Consider the following 20,686-nt stretch of genomic DNA (forward strand, 5'->3'; position numbering starts at 1 on the left):
CTTGATCTCTGGGTTGTAGGTTGAAGCCCCATGTTGTAATATAGAGATTACTTAAATTCTTTAAAAAAAAAAAAAAAAAGGCACATTCTTCAGAAAAATGCCATTTGCACAATATTAGGGACAAATGTGGCTAAGAAATAGTTAAACTGTGTAAATATATACCAAGAATAATTATTCTACTAGCTATTTTTTAATATTCAGATAACCAATATAAAGTTCTTTTTTGTTTTCATGTACATGGATGTATGTTATTTTTCTTTGTTTTTAAATTTCATTTTTGAAAATAGTTTTGTAAGAGAACTTATTAACAAGTCCACATAACATAATAAAGTCAATTGTTAGTTAATAAATACATGTTTCAATCAGAGACAAATCATAAGAGATTCCAAATCATAGGAAACAAACTGAGGGTTACTGGAGGGGGGGGGCAGGTAGGAGGACAGGGTAACTGGCTGATGGGCAATAAGGAGGGTCTGTGATGTAATGAGTGCTGGGTGTTACATAACACTGATGAATCACTGACCTCTACCTCTGAAACCAAGAACATATTATAGGTTAATAAATGGAATTTAAATAAAATTTAAGCAAACAAAACTAAATACATGTTTCAAAAAGTATAAAATTGGGGCATCTGGGTGGCTCAGTGGGTTAAACATCTGCCTTCAGCTCAGATCATGATCCCAGGGTCATCCTCTCTACACAGCAGAGACCCTGCTTTTCCCTCTCTGTCTGCTGCTCCACCTACATTTGCTCTCTGTCCTTCTCTGTCTGTCAAATAAATAAAATCTTTACAAAAATAAAGTATAAAATTTTAATTTTTTTAGCACTCCCTTTTACTTTTAGGTGTCTGAGTTTGGATGATAAATTATATAGTATCACCACTTTAAAGACATTTCTCAGAAGTTACTTAAGATCATTCTGCTTAGGAACGCCTGGGTGACTCAGTGGTTGAGCATCTGCCTTTGGCTCAGGGTATGATCCCAGGGTCCTGGGATTGAGTCCCACATTGGGCTCCCTGCAGGGAGCCTGCTTCTCCCTCTGCCTATGTCTCTGCCTCTCTCTCCGTGTCTCCCATGAATAAATAAATAAAATCTTTAAAAAAATCATTCTGCTTACCTCCTGGCCAGAATTTAATGATATGGCCACACCTACTTATAGGGGAGACTAGGAAATGTAAACTTTCTTGTGGGTAGCCATGTGCCCAGCCAAAACTCTGGAAGATACAGATAAAGATAGTGGGACACAGATAGCATTCTGCTCTCTCTTCTCGTCAGACTTTTGGCTAGCACATATTTTCATGAGATGGGCCTGCTGATTTTTAGGGAAGAAATGGTAAGGTGCCTTTAATATATAGTTTATATTCACATAGAAACTAATTGGTTATAGGGGAATCCCTGGGTGGCTCAGTGGTTTCGCACCTGCCTTTGGCCCAGGGTGCGATCCTGGAGTCCCAGGATCGAGGACCACGTCGAGCTCCCGGCATAGAGACTGCTTCTCCCTCTGCCTGTGTCTCCACGTCTCTCTCTCTCTCTCTATCATAAATAAATAAATAAATCTTTAAAAAAAAAACTGCAAAAGAAATGAATTGGTTATATAAAATAGAATAATAGAGAATCTCAAATCTCCTTCCAGAGATTTATTACCATTTGGGCATCCTTTTATTTTTATTTATCCTTGAATTGCTCTATTTTCTATGTGTATAGTCTACTTTGATGGGTCTCACTAAATTCTCTCCTTTACCAGAATTCATATGTTAGTGGAAGGATGATTGATCCATTGCCTTTGAGAGCCACGCTGTGACTATATCATCCATCTTTCCTCTTGACCGTACCTATTGTGGTCTGTGATGAACTCTGGGTCTTGGAGAGGGAACAGGCCTCAGAAAATACAGGCTTGGTGTAGTTTCTGGGTGCCTGGTGCCGCACATGATTAGCTGTAGTCACACACACTGGCCACTCATGGATTAGACTCACATACCTAAGAAGAAGAGATAGGGTTTAGTAACTAGATCCACATTTCGGTAATTAGCCTCAGCCTGGCCCCTACATTAAAAGCAAGGCTTACTGCCTTTAATTTTTTTTTTTTTTTTATAATTTTAGGATGATTGTTTTTGTTTTTTTTTTTTTAATGATAGTCACACACACACAGAGAGAGAGAGAGAGAGAGGCAGAGGGAGAAGCAGGCTCCATGCATCAGGAGCCCGACGTGGGATTCGATCCCGGGTCTCCAGGATCGCGCCCTGGGCCAAAGGCAGGCGCCAAACCGCTGTGCCACCCAGGGATCCCGGCTTACTGCCTTTAGAAAAATTTCTATCTTCTCTAATTATTAGTTCTAACTTACTTTAAACTATTCTGTTGAAATCTTATATAAGGTTTAGATGGTGGTATTTCACACAAATATAATCACACTGTAATGACACAAACATTCACTTGCTTTAACCACTCATTTATGGGAATGAGGCTTCCTTTTTCTTAGCTAGCTTGTATCGTCCACACATTCTTTCTTTCAGTGTAGTTCAAGTTCAGAGAAAATGGAGGCTTTACTCCCATCAAAATCAATTCAGTTTCGTAGTTTGTGAAATCCACTCTTAGTGTTTTGCATTCAGAAGCATCACTATAAATGTTCCAGAGTCTAAGACCTCCACCATCTGCTCCATTAGGCACTGGATTTCAGTGGCAGTATTTGATTCAAACACACACACACACACACACACACACACACACACACACACACACCAAAAACAGCCTATCCAAGCAAACAGTTCAGCCTGAAGCTTCTCCTTGAAATAAGAATGATCCTGCATTTCTTCCCTCTTCAGTGAGCCCTAATACCTTCATGGTCTCTGCACAGGTTTTGCATTTTTAGATTTTCATTTTATTGACCCTTTCTGGTGAGGAATTTTTTTTTCCTTTTTAGGCCATGGTAAATTGTTTTGTTTTGTTTTAATTTGATAGTTGTGTGTTGAATTGAAGCCTTTATTCTATGCAACCATTCTATTCATCCAAAAAAGGATCTTTTTGTCCCTTATTCTTCAAAGTTTGCAGGTTCGATGAAGGTCAATTTCAAAAGATGCTTCACTGGATCAGGAATCAGTTTTTGTGAAAGACCTTGAGTACTATGTCCAGGGGTCCATAATTAATCTTCTACAAATCTAGTCTTCCAGTAGCTCTGTTTTAATCATAATAGATGGTTTCCAAGCCATGTGAACAGTAGTTTAAACTGAGGAGATTATAGGGGTAACAAAGCTCTTGAAAGTCAAGACTTCTCTTTGATAAGGCAAATCTTCATACTCAGAACCAGTTCCTTTCATTTAAATACTTGACAGGTTTTTTTTTTTTTTTTTTTTGAGGAAAGTAATGTCTCAGAAGTAAACTAATTTTCTTATATGAGTTCTCAGAAGCTTAAGTTGATTAAGGATAATACTAATCATTAATAAGCATTTTTTAGGTGGAGCAGGAGGTAGTGATAAATATGTCTTTGGGGCAACATTAAGTTTTTTAAAGTTTTATACATGTAGTTAATGCCTTAGTAAAGTTAGAATTCTATTTAATGATGTTTTAATTTTCTCTTGTAAGAAGCATTGTCAATAGATGAACAGATAAAGAAGGTGTGGTATACATACTATATGCCATATATATGAGGGTGTGTGTGTGTGTGTGTGTGTATGTGTGTATGTGTATGGATATTACTCAGCCATAGAAAAGAATGAAATCTTGCCATTATGACAACATGAATGGACCAGAGGATATTATGCCAAGTGAAGTAAGTCAAACAAAGAAAGACAAATGTCGTATAATCTCACTTATATGTGGAATCTAAAAAAAAAACCAAAACAAAACCAATGAACAAACAGAACGGAAACAGACTCATAGATACAGGAAACAAGCTCTTGGTTTCCAAAACGGGAGGGGTTGAGGTGGGCAAAATAGGTAAAGGGGATTAAGAGGTAAACTTCCAGTTATAAAATAAGTAAGTTATAGATAGGGATGTAATGTTAAACATAAAGAATATAATAATATTGTAATAACTTTGTATGGTGACAGATAGTAACTAGGCTTACTGTATGGATTATTTTGCAATGTATAAAAATTCCACAAGGGCACCTGGGTGGCACAGTTAGGTGAGCGTCAGACTTGGTTTCAGTTCAGGTTGTGACCTCAGGGTTGTGAGATCGAGCCCTGTGTCTGTCTCTGCACTTGGTGCAGTCTGCCTAAAGATTCTCTCTCTCTCCCCTTCTTCTGCCCCTCCCCTTGGCCCGCTCTCTCTCTCTTTCTCTCTTTCTCTCTCTCTCTCAAATAAATAAATATTTTTTAAAATGTATTGCATCACTATAATATACACCTAAAACTAACAGGATATTGTATGTCAAGTATACTTCCCACCAAAAAAATAAAAGAAAAATTTGTCAGCAATAGCAATAAAAAGAGAGACCAGAGCAGTGAGGGAGCAAATAGAAATTAATACAGAATATCTGTACATAGTATGTCAGTTTTTTCACAGTGACAGCTTTTTTTTTTTTTTTTGAGGATATGTATTTAACTTGGTAATTAAAGTCAGTGTATTTGTAGCAACTTTAATTTTTTATGACATTTATTCTACCAGTTTTTTATTTTGTTGTGTTACTGGATTCTTGTCTGAATTTCTATGTGTTTATGTCTACACTTCTCCTGGGGCAGACCATAGATGAAGGGTTCTGCAGTCATAAGAAATTCAGAGCTGTTTTATAATTGCCAAGGGTAAAATTAGCAAAGTCAATTATTCTCCCTTTGGCTTTTCCCTAAAGACATTTAGGGGTCTTCAAGGTAATTGCCTTAGGTAACACTTAGATTTTTAAATATCTCTAAGTATAGAAATTGGTATATTAATCCTCTGGTAATTGTCTTCTTATTTTATGGCTGTAGTCACAGAAATGTGAATTAACAAGATTTTGAATTCAAGAGTGAGTTTAAAAATTACTGTTTGAATTTTCATTCATTTTCACTATGGGAGCTAAGGTCCACTTTTTTGTTTTAGTACTTCACTGTACACAGACCCTAGACTTAGAGACCTTAGAATGCCTTTTTTTAAGCCATAAATTCCCTGACTCCATTGAAATAAGTTGCTCTATATTGTGTTCATGTAGAACATCACTGAATCCCGAAATGATGGGGTCATACCAGAATCTAAAATTTTAGTGTCTGAGCATCAAGCTATCAGTGAGACATGCTGAATGAATAATTGGGGAAAAAACATGAAATGGAAAAGCACTATAATTTAGAAATCTGGCTGACCATTAGAGGCTTTTTTCAGGTCCCTGTTTATTTTGTAGACTGGATCTGTACTTTAGGATTAAGCCACAGTACAAATAAGGCTGTGTGGATTGCTACCTGTCACTTTTTTTTTTTAAGTCCTTTTTTTTTACATGTATAGTGATAACCGTAGTCTTTAAAAAACTGAATTCACCATGCTATTTTTTTCTACTTTTATAGTCATTTTCATGTAATGGACTTATCATTATATACATCAGGTGGGAGACTGTGAGTTAGCCTGGCTCTCATCTGAACACCCCAGAACATTATGATGTCAGTCTTGGGGACTGTTCTATTAAGCATTAGTGATTTATATTTCTAAATAACCAGGGCACAGATGTACTCCTTACATAGCTGATGTATTTCCTTATGTTAACTTTGTTTTCCTAAAGGCATAAATATGTTGTTTACAAGGAAGAATTTTGTTTGTATAAATAATGCTCAATTTATGCATATAAATCTCCCCCTTTTACATCATCTATATATTTTAATAAAGAGACTGGTATTGGTTACTTGACGTTTGTATTATCTGTTATATTAATTCTACTTTCAATTTCACATTAAAAAGTGAAACCTGGGGCTCCTGGCTAGCTCAGTCAGTTAAGCTCTTGATTCAGCTCAGGTCATAATCTCGGGGTTGTGAGATTGAGCCTCACATCAGGCTTCATGCTGGGCATGGAGCCTGCTTAAGATGCTCTCTCCCTCTCCTTCTGTATCCCCCCCCCCCCCATGCATGTGCACTCTCTCTCTTCTTAAAAAAAGGGGCAGGGGCCTAGGTGGCTCAGTAGTTGAGCATCTGCCTTTGGCTCAGGGCAGTGATCCTGGGTTTCTGGGATCAAGTCCCACATCAGACTTCCCACAGGGAACCTGTTTCTCCCTCTGCCTATGCCTCTGCCTCTTTCTCTGTCTCTCTCATGAATAAATAAATAAAATCTTAAAAAGGAAAGAAAGAAAGAAAGAAAGAAAGAAAGAAAGAAAGAAAGAAAGAAAGAAAGAAAGAAAGAAAGAAAGGAGAAAGAAAGAAAGAAAGAAAGAAAGAAAGAAAGAAAGAAAGAAAGAAAGAAAGAAAGAAAGAAAAAGAAAGAAAGAAAGAAAGAAAGAAAGAAAAAAGAAAGAAAGAAAGAAGAAAGAAAAGAAAGAGAGAAAGGAAGGAAAGAAAGAAAGAAAGAAAGAAAGAAAGAAAGAAAAGAAAGAAAGAAAGAAAGAAAGAAAGAAAGAAAGAAAGAAAGAAAGAAAGAAAGAAAGAAAAAGAAAGAAAGAAAGAAAGAAGAAAGAAAAAGAAAAATTTAGAGGTAGCTAACTGGCTCAGTCAATAGAGCATGCCACTCTTGTTCTTATGGTCCGGAGTTCAAGCCCCATTTTGGGTGTAAAGCCTACCTTAAAAAAAAAAAAAGAAAAGTGAAACCTAGAAACATGCTGTATCATATGAAATTTGAGATTTTCTCTATCATATTCATTTAAAATAGACATTGTGATCTTGTGTACACTATTTTACTTATAGAAATTATTAATATCTTTTAGCCTCTTTAGTCTGACACCCAAGATTAATGTTCTTTTTTTTTAATTTTTATTTATTTATGATAGTCACACAGATTGAGAGAGAGAGAGGCAGAGACATAGGCAGAGGGAGAAGCAGGCTCCATGCACCGGGAGCCCAACGTGGGATTCGATCCCAGGTCTCCAGGATCGCGCCCTGGGCCAAAGGCAGGCGCTAAACCGCTGCGCCACCCAGGGATCCCTAATGTTCTTTTCTACACATAGCCCACTCAAGTATAGATTTTCATGACTAAAGTAAATGTGTGCAGAAGGTAAGTGGGGTGTCATATGTTCTAGCAATAAAAGCAGCTATCTCCCTATCAATTAAAGCCAAGTTGCCTCATAAAATTACAATTTCAAAATCCCCAGATTTTTCCAGTTTCTTATAATTTGCTAACACGACTACCTATTAAACAGACATTATATCCATTCTAAACCACTTCCTTGATCTTGAAAGCAAAAGCAATAAATGGTTAGTGTTTGAGAAGTGTACTAGCAACAAGAATACAAATATTATGTTCTTTTAAAATTTATGATCTCATTAAAAACTTGAACTTTGCCCTTTGGGTGCCATAAAACAATGGAATAAAGTGTCTTTTGCCGTAAGAAGGTCAAATGCCATCAGGCAAAATGGACACTTCTCTGGGGGTCTGTCAACCAGAAAACTGGTGACTGGGAAGGGAATTTCTTCCATATGCCTGGCATTCAAAGAAGCCCGTTAAAAAAAAAGTCTGGGTTCTACAAAAATATATTCTCTAAATGGGTAGAGTTGAACCCCACACCATGGTTGGCCATGAGAGGTAGAAATACATTGATTATGGTAATCTTATAGTATACTTAAAATCAGAGGGAGGAAAAAAAATCTACTTTTCAGCTCGAGTTATTCAGTACTCTTCCTTTTGCCTTTCTATGATTTTCCTCAAGGAACCTCCTGAGTTAGGAGTTAACAAAAGTACTGAGTAGATGCACAACAGATTCCTTCTTCTACATTGTCAGCTACCTGACCTCACATCTCTTCATTCATCCTTTCTTTATCCCACAGATTTGTCCTCGATGCTTCTTTCTTTGTCTCTTTCTGTTCACAAATCAGTTAATTTTATCTCAGGCAATCCCTAGAGTGTATACACATCCTCTTCATACACCTCCTCTCTCATTTTTCATTCTTTATCTTGCCTGTTATTTCAGAAAAATTGTTATCCATCTTTTTGCCTTCTCTGTGCTACTTTCAAAGGAAAAATCAGTCGAAAAACTTTACTTAGGAGTCGGCAAACAGAGTAAAGCTTGGAATGGTCTTTTGTTAAGAATAAGGAAAATTATATAATTAGAAATGAAAAAGATATGAGAAAGAACCATTGCTCTACCCTCATTATTTCATTAAACCAAATTTCCCTATAACTGTCAATGTTTAAAGGCCATTTAAAAAATACTTCCTATTTAGTTTTGTTTTCCTGTTTTGTTTAATTGCAGGTATTATAAGATTCTGTTTTTCTATTTTATTTTCTATTTTAAGTACGTGGCATTTCTAATGTTATGGTCTAACCAAGCTTTAGTGGGCTGCCCTGGGAACCTACCTACCATTTATAACATCAAATGTTGGGAAAAAAAGGTTGGAGCTCCAAACAACTGACTTAAATATAAAATTCCAAAATGTGGTGCATTTGTAATCCAGTGCCTGGTTGTATTAGATTGATACCAAATTTGAACACCATAAGCAGAAGAACAGGTAAGAGCATTCAAAGGGATCCATGTGGCTACTTGTCATTAGTAGCCATATATAGCTCAGTTGTACTGATACAGTTTTGGTTTTAGCATTTCCATCATTTTCCTGATTCCTCAGAGTTGTAAATACTCATGGAAAAAAATCACCCTAAGCCAAAGTTGGCTATGAGTCCTTAACCCAGGAGCAAATTTTATTTATTCAGCAATAGTGATTGGGGAAGAGCCTTTTCCTGGCAGCTAATGACCTACTGGAGGACTTGTGTGCCCAAGGCAAAGCTGAAGGCCATTAGCCCAACAGGCCATTAACTGACAAATGCCTGACCCTGAGGTCATTTCTGATATTGTAAACTGTGAAAACATTAAAGTGAGTTTGTTGGAAAGTATGACTGTGCCAAGGAAGTTTCTTTTTAAACATTTTGGAAAATGCATTGTTTGTTGTTATTCATATGGCTTAATTGTCTTTGTTCTGGGGCCATTTTCAGTGTGCATAGCAAGTTAGTCAGACATGAGTAAACACCAAAACTATACTGTATGGCCAATCTTGGATTTTTAAAGGATAGTTTTCCTGTTTTTCATATTTAGAATATTGGATTAGCTATGTCATTCCTAAGCTGCTTCAGCTTTCACTTCTGTGTGGATCACTTATGTTTTCATGGTGTGTTGAGTTGTGTAGCACTTACCTATTTTATACTCCTCAGAGATGACCTATAAAGCCACATAAGTGGAAAGAACTACGAAGGAGAAGTCTATGGATCTAGTTTCTATCTCTGCCTTTTTTTTTCTTAATTCGCCATTTAATGTTGGATGGTTCATTTTATCTCAGAATTCTAGTTTAGATCATTCATCTTTTTTCTCCAGACTGTCTATCTAATGTCTTTTTTTTTTAAGTAAGCTCTATGCCCAACATGAGGCTTGAACTCATGACCCTAATATCAAAAGTCGCATGCCCTACTGACTGAGCCAGCCAGGCATGCGGTCTCTAAGTGTATTAACGTTCCATTTTTCAAGTGAAATTAGAAACTTTATGATGTAGAATATTTAATATTTATTAAAATTAGTACAAAACATTTACAAAATAATATGAACAACTTATATTTATGAATGCTTACTATGTAGTAGATACCATTGTAGGTGCTTTGTGTGTATTGATCTCTCCCAAGGCACAGCAAAGGGTTAAGTAATTTCCTTGAGGAAACAGTAGAGCTGCTGTTTAAATTTAGGCAGTCTGGCTCCAAATCCTCATGCTTAACTGTAGTAGAACTCGAACAAACCATCTAAGAACCATGATACCTTTTTTTTGCCAGCAATTTTGCAGTTACCAATATTGAAATTTATAGTATCTTAAACAACTAGTAGTTTTAAAATATTGGAATAAATATTTCAATGCTTTATGAAACATTTTAGAGAAATAACTATTAAGTAGAGACAACCTGTTTTCTTAGTTTCCTCATCTGTAAAATAAAGGCATTAATTCCATCTCCATACACTTACTGACGGCAATAGTCTACAATTCTTGGTGTTATAGGAAAGAGTCTAAACTTGCAATACGTTTGGATCCTGAAACTGTCGTGAAATAGGAAGAAAAATGAAGGAATCAAGAAAAAGTTGTTTATAAACTCAGAAATGTATTAGAGATTTGAAAAATCTTTTATAAATATCTAAGATCTAGAGATATATATATGCATATTTTAAAAGCCATAAGGTGAGGGTAGCCCCGGTGGCGCAGCGGTTTAGCGCCGCCTGCAGCCTGGGGCGTTGATCCTGGAGACCCTGGATCGAGTCCCATGTCAGGCTCTGTGCATGGAGCCTGCTTCTCCCTCTACCTGTGTCTCTGCCTCTCTCTCTCTGTCTCTATGAGTAAATAAATAAAATATTTTTTTAAAAAGCCATAAGGTGATATGTAAATGTAAATTTCTGAAAATAGTGATTAAACAAAGTGATACTTTTGCAAATTTATTTTAAAATAGCTATGATTTGTACAACTCATTCATCTATTGGAAAAAGTATTGGCAGTGCAAGAAAAATTTTTGTGTGCATTGTGTTAAGCCTTGGAAATACCAGTTGAAAAGCCAATTGTATCACCTATTTTCAGTCTTCATGTAAATTATATCAACCAAAAAAAAAAAAAAAAAGAAAGAAAGAAAGAAAGCCAATTGTATCTCTATAGATTGGGGAATTTCTAACCCAAGGGTATTCATTTTTTATTCAAAAGTACAATACAGCCAGTCTCAAGTTTCTATAACCTGATTTCTTTGAAGGAGGGGGAAAAAAAGGATTACCTAATTTTCTAGAACACAGTACCAGTAGAGCCAGTTATTTTTAGAATTCCATTGATTCACAGATTTTGAAGAGCTACAAACGTATTTGGAAGAAATACAATTACAGTTTTAGACAAGATGCATGGATTTTAATGCATATGAGTCATGCTTTTATTTCTGTGGCTGCCTTTGAAGCAAACCTTGGGATGTCTCTAAATTACAAACATCTGTCTTTTAGTGTAGCCCAGTTTGAAAAGGAACTAATTGAACTAAAAATTGAACTATGTATCTAAAAGACATGGGATCCCTGGAATTTGCAAGATGTGTTTGTAAATCTTGGAAAAATCCTGGAATTTTTAACTCTGGTCAGATGTGGTCTAAACTAATTTTTTTTTTCATGAATCTAGTAAGATGAAAGCTAAGAGTCCATATTAATGATATATACAAGTTAGAATTGCATCCTAACACTATACACCATAGGACCCAAGAACAATTCTGTTTTAACCTGCCTTCTGCCTCTGTTTCAATTCTATTAATTTAAATGTTTTTGAAATAAAATGATAAAGAAATCAACACCTTTATAACAGAAGAATAATGTAAACTGCCTGTCAAAAATTTGGGGACCCTGTTAAGGTATTAAGGTGCCTAACCAAGGTATGAGCTATACATGACATGTATCAGCATAACACAAAGTAATATTTCAAAGTACAGATCACATGGTGCTTCTTGGTGGTAGTGAAATCACAATAGCAAATCACTATGAACACTTTTTTTTTTTAATGGAACACAGTAGAAAATAGGGCAATAATGAAATTTTTGTTTCACAAAAATTTTCACTCATTTTTATACATATGCATGTGTGCATACACCGTGTCATGATATAAAATACAGTTCTTACTGTAGTCTGCAACTTTAAAATCTCGAAAGTTGATGGTATTAGGCAGTGTTCTAGCCCGCAGCATCCTTTCAGTTGAATGAAATAATGTACCATGATTCTGGCGTTCTGAAGTTTTCACATTGTGAACTTGTGTTTCTCAAAGGTGGGATTAGCTGTTAAGTAAAATCACACTTGGAAAATATCAGTTAACATCACTGAGAGTGCCATCAAAGGAAGAAGCAGTGAAAGCAAAATGGAGGTTATCAGCCACATGGGGAAAAGTGAGCACATCACTGAAATGGCAGACATAATTCTCTGAGAAGTTTTCAGAACAAAGTGTAACAGTGCTGCTAAGTGTGGAACATCTAAGTACAACAGACTTCATGTACAGGCATTCCTACATTGGAGAAAGTGAAAAATAAAGCAACTAACTGCTGTACAGTACTGTTGGAATTACTTTCTTTCATGACAAAGCATTCAATTCCCGGCAACTATTTACAGTTTTTGTAATAATGCAAGATACTTAACCAACTTTTTTTTTTAATTTATTTTTTATTGGTGTTCAATTTACTAACATACAGAATAACACCCAGTGCCCGTCACCCATTCACTCCCACCCCCCGCCCTCCTCCCCTTCTACCACCCCTAGTTCGTTTCCCAGAGTTAGCAGTCTTTACGTTCTGTCTCCCTTTCTGATATTTCCCACACATTTCTTCTCCCTTCCCTTATATTCCCTTTCACTATTATTTATATTCCCCAAATGAATGAGAACATATAATGTTTGTCCTTCTCCGACTGACTTACTTCACTCAGCATAATACCCTCCAGTTCCATCCACGTTGAAGCAAATGGTGGGTATTTGTCATTTCTAATAGCTGAGTAATATTCCATTGTATACATAAACCACATCTTCTTTATCCATTCATCTTTCGTTGGACACCGAGGCTCCTTCCACAGTTTGGCTATCGTGGCCATTGCTGCTATAAACATCGGGGTGCAGGTGTCCCGGCGTTTCATTGCATTTGTATCTTTGGGGTAAATCCCCAACAGTGCAATTGCTGGGTCGTAGGGCAGGTATATTTTTAACTGTTTGAGGAACCTCCACACAGTTTTCCAGAGTGGCTGCACCAGTTCACATTCCCACCAACAGTGTAAGAGGGTTCCCTTTTCTCCGCATCCTCTCCAACATTTGTTGTTTCCTGCCTTGTTAATTTTCCCCATTCTCACTGGTGTGAGGTGGTATCTCATTGTAGTTTTGATTTGTATTTCCCTGATGGCAAGTGATGCAGAACATTTTCTCATATGCATGTTGGCCATGTCTATGTCTTCCTCTGTGAGATTTCTGTTCATGTCTTTTGCCCATTTCATGATTGGATTGTTTGTTTCTTTGGTGTTGAGTTTAATAAGTTCTTTATAGATCTTGGAAACTAGCCCTTTATCTGATATGTCATTTGCAAATATCTTCTCCCATTCTGTAGGTTGTCTTTGAGTTTTGTTGACTGTATCCTTTGCTGTGCAAAAGCTTCTTATCTTGATGAAGTCCCAATAGTTCATTTTTGCTTTTGTTTCTTTTGCCTTCGTGGATGTATCTTGCAAGAAGTTACTATGGCTGAGTTCAAAAAGGGTGTTGCCTGTGTTCTTCTCTAGGATTTTGATGGAATCTTGTCTCACATTTAGATCTTTCATCCATTTTGAGTTTATCTTTGTGTATGGTTGGAGCAAGATGGCGGAAGAGTAGGGTCTCCAAATCACCTGTCTCCACCAAACCAACTTTTTTATAACCTGCTGGAAAGCCTCTCTCTTTTTTCCCTTGATTTCTTATGAAAAGTTTCATTTTGGTGTAAGCATTTTAAATTACCTGCCATTTTTTCAGGAAGCTAATCATTGTTTAAATCAGTGAATGATTATCATTATTCGGTGGTGAATAGTAAGCCAAGAACCATGCACTTTCATTTAAAAAGTAAACTCGGGATCCCTGGGTGGCGCAGCGGTTTGGCGCCTGCCTTTGGCCCAGGGCGTGATCCTGGAGACCCAGGATCGAATCCCACGTCAGGCTCCCGGTGCATGGAGCCTGCTTCTCCCTCTGCCTGTGTCTCTGCCTCTCTCTCTCTCTCTCTGTGTGACTATCATAAATAAATAAAAATTTTAAATAAATAAATAAATAAATAAATAAATAAATAAATAAATAAATAATAAAAAGTAAACTCATGGGCACCTGGGTGGCTCAGTTGGTTAAGCATCTGCCTTTGGCTTGGGTCATGATCCCAGGGTCCTGGGATTGAGTTCCTTATTGGGCTCCCTGCTCTGCGAGGAGCCTGCTTCTGCCTCTGCATCTCTCTCTCTTTCTGTCTCTCATGAGTAAATAAATATAAAATCTTTAAAAACAAAAGTGAACTCCATTTTTGAATCACTTTATTGCTACTGAAAGAAACCCATATTTTGGCATCATCCTTACAATTGTTATGAATAAAGAATGTATACAGCTACACATTTAGGTATTTCTGGTCATGGGGCAGATAAACTGAGGGCAGAAGAGTGATATGGCTGGCCCAAGGTTATGCAGCTCATCTATGCATTAACCTTGTTAAGTGGTCAGTGACAAAGTAATATCGTTTATCTTTATAAGGTCATTAGTACTAGTTGCATTAGTATAGTACCAGGAACATAATAAGTTATCAGCAAATGTTTATGGAATGAATTAGCTAATATAGTATTAAATTTCATCACCTCCATTTTCTTTTCAAGCCATTTTCTTTTCTTTTCTTTCTTTTTTTTTTTTCTTTTCTTTTCTTTTTTTAAGATTTTATTTATTTGTTTTGAGACAGAAAGCAAAAGACAGAGCACAGGGAGAGGGGCAGAGGGAGAAGCAGACTCCCTGGGGAGCAGGGAACTGGGTCCAGCGCTGGATCCCAGGACCCTGGGATCATGACCTGAGCCAAAGGCAGGCACTTAACCCACTGAGCCACTCGGGTGCCCCTCAAGCCATTTTCTTAAACTTGTGGCCCATTTCTTTTGAGGTTTACCAGTCTTGATTTTTAAACTTTTCTTTAGTTCACTGAATTTCCGGAGCCCTTTTTGACAAATGTTACCAGTAGTTAGAGGCGATAAACCAATGTATCAGCTGTTCTAAATTAAAAATTAAGATTATCAATTTGCTTAGTTTTTGCTGCACCTGTCCTACTGGTTGTGCCATTTCTCTCTCTGCTCTTCCCCCTTAGCCAGAAAGAACTTCCAGCTCCACTAGAACAGATTGCTATCCCTCCCACAAATAAGCACGGTCTTACACATTTGGCAGCATTGAAAAGGCTCTCTTCAAAAAGCCTAGTTTAGAAGCTTCCTCCAGAACTCCTGTGAGTTAGTGGTGTGTTTATTACAACAGACCTTTCATCATTGTCTTCATTAAACCTGGTCCTTGTCTCATAGGAAGGAGTGGAGAGAACCATTCTTTCATAGACTTCATCAATGGCTTTATTAAAGCTACTCATTTATATTAATCAGCATGCAGATTAGGACTCATCTGGGTTGTCTGTGCCCAGGTGGTGGGTGAGTAGATTTACCCCCTTATTTGGCCACTGCGCTGCTCCCTGTGTTCTTCAGAGGTCGCTTCTCCACTGAGGCTGCCAGCCTGAAAGCTCTGGCTGAGCACTGGGGATTCAATCCACCTGGAACAAAATAGTTTGCTTAAACCCAGTTTGTAAATGATAAAGTGCTTTACAAATGTTAGATGTTCTTATTGGTCTCTATGGGAGAGCGCTACTCCTTAACAAGTTCCTCTGCCTCACCTTGGTAATGTAAGTAAATCTTTGCATCTTTAAATGCATCTCTCAAATACTTTGTGCATCATTTGTGTGAAGAGGAACTAAAGAGTGTAGCTGATGGCCCTGGTTACTATTAGCAAGCTATCGCATCCTTTATCTATGGAAGTATTTTTCCTAAGACATTTTTACAATAATAATTACTGACAATACAGTTTTTTGTGCCTTAAAATCTTGACAACATCCCTTCAAATATCAAAGCTCTTTGGAAAGGACATATTACTCTAAACCTATCTTTTGTTCCTCCCAAAATATATATGAGATTAATTCTTCCCCAAGGGCATTTTACCTTTGCTACTGTTTCCTGCATTGCTGTTTCTTCTTGGAGGTGGGGGAAGGGGTGCAATAAATTTGTGTGTAATTAATGCCATCAGCACTGCAGATGCGTGCACACACATGACTGTTTCCTTTGCTAGCAGCTGTTAAGAGTAGTAAAGGCTGGCTGAGGGGGCTGTGTGTTCATTTGCCTCCTAAATAGAGTGATGGATCACACATTGTCTTGTCATTCCACACTGTAGTAAAAACTGTCATTAAAATAACCTTTCCAGTGCAAGTTTTTAGAAGATGATTATAAATCTGTAATAGCCTCCACAGTTTCTATATACTAAACAAGTTTAAGTACATAGCAACCTTTTTAAAGTGAGTTAGGATCCAACCATACTACCTTACCATGTCAACTCAGATAAGTTAGTGCTGGCTTGAGCTTTTCTTGAGCCACGTTACTTTCTGGTTAACATTGTTCTAAAGCTATAGTTGAATTTACTTATAATTTGGGCTAGGTGATCCTTTGCTCCTATCAAGTGGTCTGGTTCAGTAGTTAACCATCTACAACTCAGTCGATATTATTCCATCTGTCAAATGCTAACTGACAGTACTCCTGGATCACATATTGAGAGAGACACAACTTGTCTCCACTGAATGCTTAACCACCACTTACCGGTTTTATTTTTGCTAATCCAAGGACTAATGATTGATCGATATATTCCAGAAATCCATTTGTGGAGACAGCTTAGGAAGGCTCTCCAAGATGAAAAGCAGGCTGTTCTCCCCAGCACCCCACCCCAACCCACAGAAATAGGTTTTTTTGTTTGTTTGTTTTTAGATTTTATTTATTTATTTGACACGAGCACAAGCAGAGGGAGTGCCAAGGAGAGGGAGAAGCAGGCCCCCCACTGAGCAGAGAGCCTGATGTGGAGCTCAATCCCAGGACCCTGAGATTGTGACCTGAGCTGAAGGCAGACACCTAACCAACTGAGCCACCCAGGTACCCCAGGTGGTGGTTTTCCCTGATCAGAAAAGCAGTACAATAAAAAAAAGGGAGAAAATGTAATACATTGTAAATTTAAGCCATGATAAGTGTAGCAATTATAAATTTAAGCAGTTCAGGAAAGTTGAAAAGAACATTTTTTAATTAAAAATCATGGAAGAGCTTACCACTTACACATTATCATTATTACTGTTTTGTTGTCCTTTCAGACATTTTTCTCAGCATATATAAACACATAGATTGACCTCGTTTTGTTTTAAAAATTCCTATTGTACTGTTCTGTCTGTAACTAGCTTTTTTATTGTTCTTAAGATACTGTATCTTTATATAGCAGTGTGAGGATGCTTTTTGGTCATTGCTGTTCTCTTACCACCCCTACTCTTCCCAATTCCTATTCTTTATGATAAGAATTTTAGTACAGCTTAGGGCCATAATCACCACAACACCTTTTGTGAGTGTGTATGCATCACTTTTGCATTTCCGTTAAGAAGAATCTTTGAGTTGTAGTTACCTTCCAAAAGATAAAGAATGAAGCAATTACATATTCCCCTGAGACTGATGAAATTTGTCCTCTAAATTAACCATTAAGAAATTCAATCCAGGACATCCTGGGTGGCTCAGCAGTTTAGCACCGCCTTCAGCCCAGAGCATGATCCTGGGGATCTGGGATTGAGTCCTACGTCAGGTTCCCTGCATGGAGCCTGCTTCTCCCTCTGTCTGTGTCTTTCATGATTAAATAAATAAAATCTTTTAAAAATTAAAAAATAAAACTTATTTTAAAAAATTCAATCCATCAATTATACCTCAATAAAAATAATAATAATAATAATAAATTTATTTCATACATGGTGGCCCAAGGAGCCAGCCCATATAACATTGACAGTCTGAGCAGTTACCACTTCAGGCTCACTGAAATCTAGGGTGTTACTCAGAAGATTGGGGAATAGCATATGGCATTGCTGTACAGTCATGTTTAGGACAAATCAGAGAGAAAAGCGTTTTTGTATGGCACATGCAGGTAAGGAATTCTCCCATTCTTGCACCTCCCAGAAATGCAGAAATAAAGAAACTTATCTCCTGTTTGATTATTCTCTAGACAGCTAAAGTAAACTTTGTAACATTAATGGTGACAGATCCTCTTCTATGTGTTCTGCATGTGTCCTCAGTAGAGAGGAAGCCATGCAACGAAGTAGAGCCATTATTTGTTTGACTCAAGTTTGCACTTAAACCTGGCATCATTCTGAATCTGGTAGTATGATTCTTCCCAAGCATTAGAGCCATTCAAGACCCAGAACTCAGCAATGTTGACCTTTAATTGCCCCACAGACGACGTTTTTGTCAGCTGGTGGGGTGGGCTACCAGTTACAGTCGTTTAAAAAATGGAACTGGTTCAGAAAATGGAAATTGTTTCATTATGATTCTAGGTATTGGAACCAAGGAGGACTGGGTGCAAACACTTTCACAAAGAAAGTCATCAGAGGTCAGACAGAGAGAAAGGTCCATGTGAAGAAAACAGATAAAAATAATTGAGCAAAGATAACTCATCAAAGTTTACCAAAAAAAAAAAAAAAACAGTTTTCAAATTTACATGCCTAATTATAAATACTAAGATTTGCATTTCTAGAAGCTCAGAATCAGATTTGGAAGGGACCCTCAAGAGTTGTGTTTTGCAACTTCCCTCATTTTATATTTGAGAAAACCCCAAACTCTGAGAAATGCATCGGTTTGCCCCAGATCTCCCAGTGAAATTAGTAGTAGGCCTTGAAATAGAATCTGGATCCTCTGCCTCTTAATGCTCTACTTTCTTTCATTACAGCCCTCTAATTTGTTGACCTTCCAAGAGTGGCTAACCTTGATGCTCTTTTAAGTCTGTCTTCTTTTTGTAGTAGAAAGTGTTCGCTTGCGCCCCATCCTCCCTAGGCCTAAAGAACAGAAGTCCTTGGGTCTTGTCTAGAGCGCCAAGAAGTGGGGGGCTTAGGCTCTTAGTCCCTGGACATCTGGCAATTAGGCTTCTGGATTCCCTGGCAGACACTATCCATGCTACCATTTGGCACTGCTGGAACAAGTCATTTCACAAGAATCTAAGGGAGAAAAGTATTACGCAGGTGCTTTCTTATATTTAAGTATAAGAGATGTCTAAACAGGTGAATGCCTGTGTTGGTAAGCCATATATTGGGAAAAAAAGGTTCAGATCATTAAATGGCCTTGTTAAAGTATGTGTTGTTGCTAGTCCTGTGGTCTTTCTAGAAATATAACAATTTTAAAGGAAGATGAGACTTAAACACATCTATCTTTGGTATAATTTTAAAAGTAAAGGGGCACCTGGGTGGCTCAGTTTGTTAAGCTCTGCCCTCAGCTCAGGTCATGATCCTAGGGTTTTGGGATCCAGCCCCGCATCATCAGGCTCCCTGCTCAATGGGGAGTCTGCTTTTCCCTCTCCCGCTCCCCCTGCTTGTGCTCTCTCTCTCTCTCTTTCTGTCAAATAAATAAAATCTTTTTAAAAAAATAAAAGTAAAAAAAAATAAAAAAATAAAAGTAAAGGAAACATTTCAGGCAATGGAAAGAGGCTTATGTGTACACTGAGTCAGTCACCCTTGCCTGGGAAACACTCAACTCCCTTAGGCTATTCCTGCTTTTCATAATCTCTTACCATCCTTGACTTGTTAACCCAAAGAAGTCCAAAGTTTTTTCCTCAGTGGTCATCACTGAGTATGAAGGTGTATCCTGTTTGAGTGAGTGGCTTATTTGGAAGTATGGGTCATTTATAAATTATAAACTTGTAAGTGTAGGTCTGCCTATATTTGCTAATTACATAAAAGAGAAAAAGAGTGAGAGAATAAAATGTTTCTGTTGCTTCTCTCTGGTTTGAAATTTCGGGGAAGGGATCCCTGGGTGGCGCAGCAGTTTAGCGCCTGCCTTTGGCCCGGGGCGCGATCCTGGAGACCCGGGATCGAATCCCACGTCGGGCTCCCGGTGCATGGACCCTGCTTCTCCCTCTGCCTATGTCTCTGCCTCTCTCTCTCTCTGTGTGTGTGACTATCATAAATAAATAAAAATTTTAAAAAAAATTTTTGGGGAAGTAAAGGCATAATCTAGTTATCCAGAGCCATTGTTAAAAGTTCATGCCATCATTTTGACGTTGAATGTTGGACTTTCTCTTTGAAATCCCTCTTCGCTTCACCAGTACTGGTCTCAGAGCTCAAACTGTTTCAAAACCATAACATTTCTTAGTGAGTGATTGATCTGTATTACGTGTCCAGCCATCAGGGGGATCTTGGGATGTTGCTTGTATAAACTGTAATCCAATCTGATGCTTTGCATTTAGTTACAATCTTTCATAGACCTATTGGCGATACTCTATCCTTCTGGATTTGGGAATAGGGCTTATCTGATACCTTCAGGGGGAAAAAATCCATTCATTTTCTTTTCTCCCCACTTAAATAACTCAACACATCTGGTAACACTGTAGGATCATTGTCCTTCTAGTTCCTCTGCAGCTCATATTGCTACAATATTTCTTAAGTATTTGGTTACCTAAAGGGCAATGTGATTAAAAAAAAAAAAAAGACTTTGTATAGGTCTTACAAATTAACCCATCTGCAGAGCTAGAAAAAAAAATATGCCTTTAATCAGCAAAATTTCCATATCAGCAGCCTTGTCTGTGTTACATAGTATGAATGTAAATATAAATTTGGAGATAAATGCCCATGTATTAAAATTTTAAAGCAAGTCTTTCCACAAATTAATATAATCTGCCTCTAAGAAAATGTTTATTAAATGTAAGGTACCTGAGATTAAAGTACCTTCTTGTTTGGGTCTGTATCCTTTGGCTTAATAATGTCTTCAATTACAAGAATGATAAAAGCTGAAACAAAATCCTTTAATTCAATCAGAACTGAGCTAAATTTTAGGAAGCAGAGAGTGGG

The 20,686-nt window shown here is 37.4% G+C and overlaps 1 protein-coding gene across 12 annotated transcripts in view; it reads left to right on the top strand.

The window, feature by feature from the left end:
* Positions 1–20,686, top strand: part of PDSS2 (decaprenyl diphosphate synthase subunit 2) — a 250,590-nt gene that overhangs the window by 155,261 nt on the left and 74,643 nt on the right. The window lies entirely within an intron of this gene.

Source organism: Canis lupus, chromosome 7 (genome assembly GCF_048164855.1).
Source record: "Canis lupus baileyi chromosome 7, mCanLup2.hap1, whole genome shotgun sequence".
Classification (NCBI taxonomy): domain Eukaryota; kingdom Metazoa; phylum Chordata; class Mammalia; order Carnivora; family Canidae; genus Canis; species Canis lupus.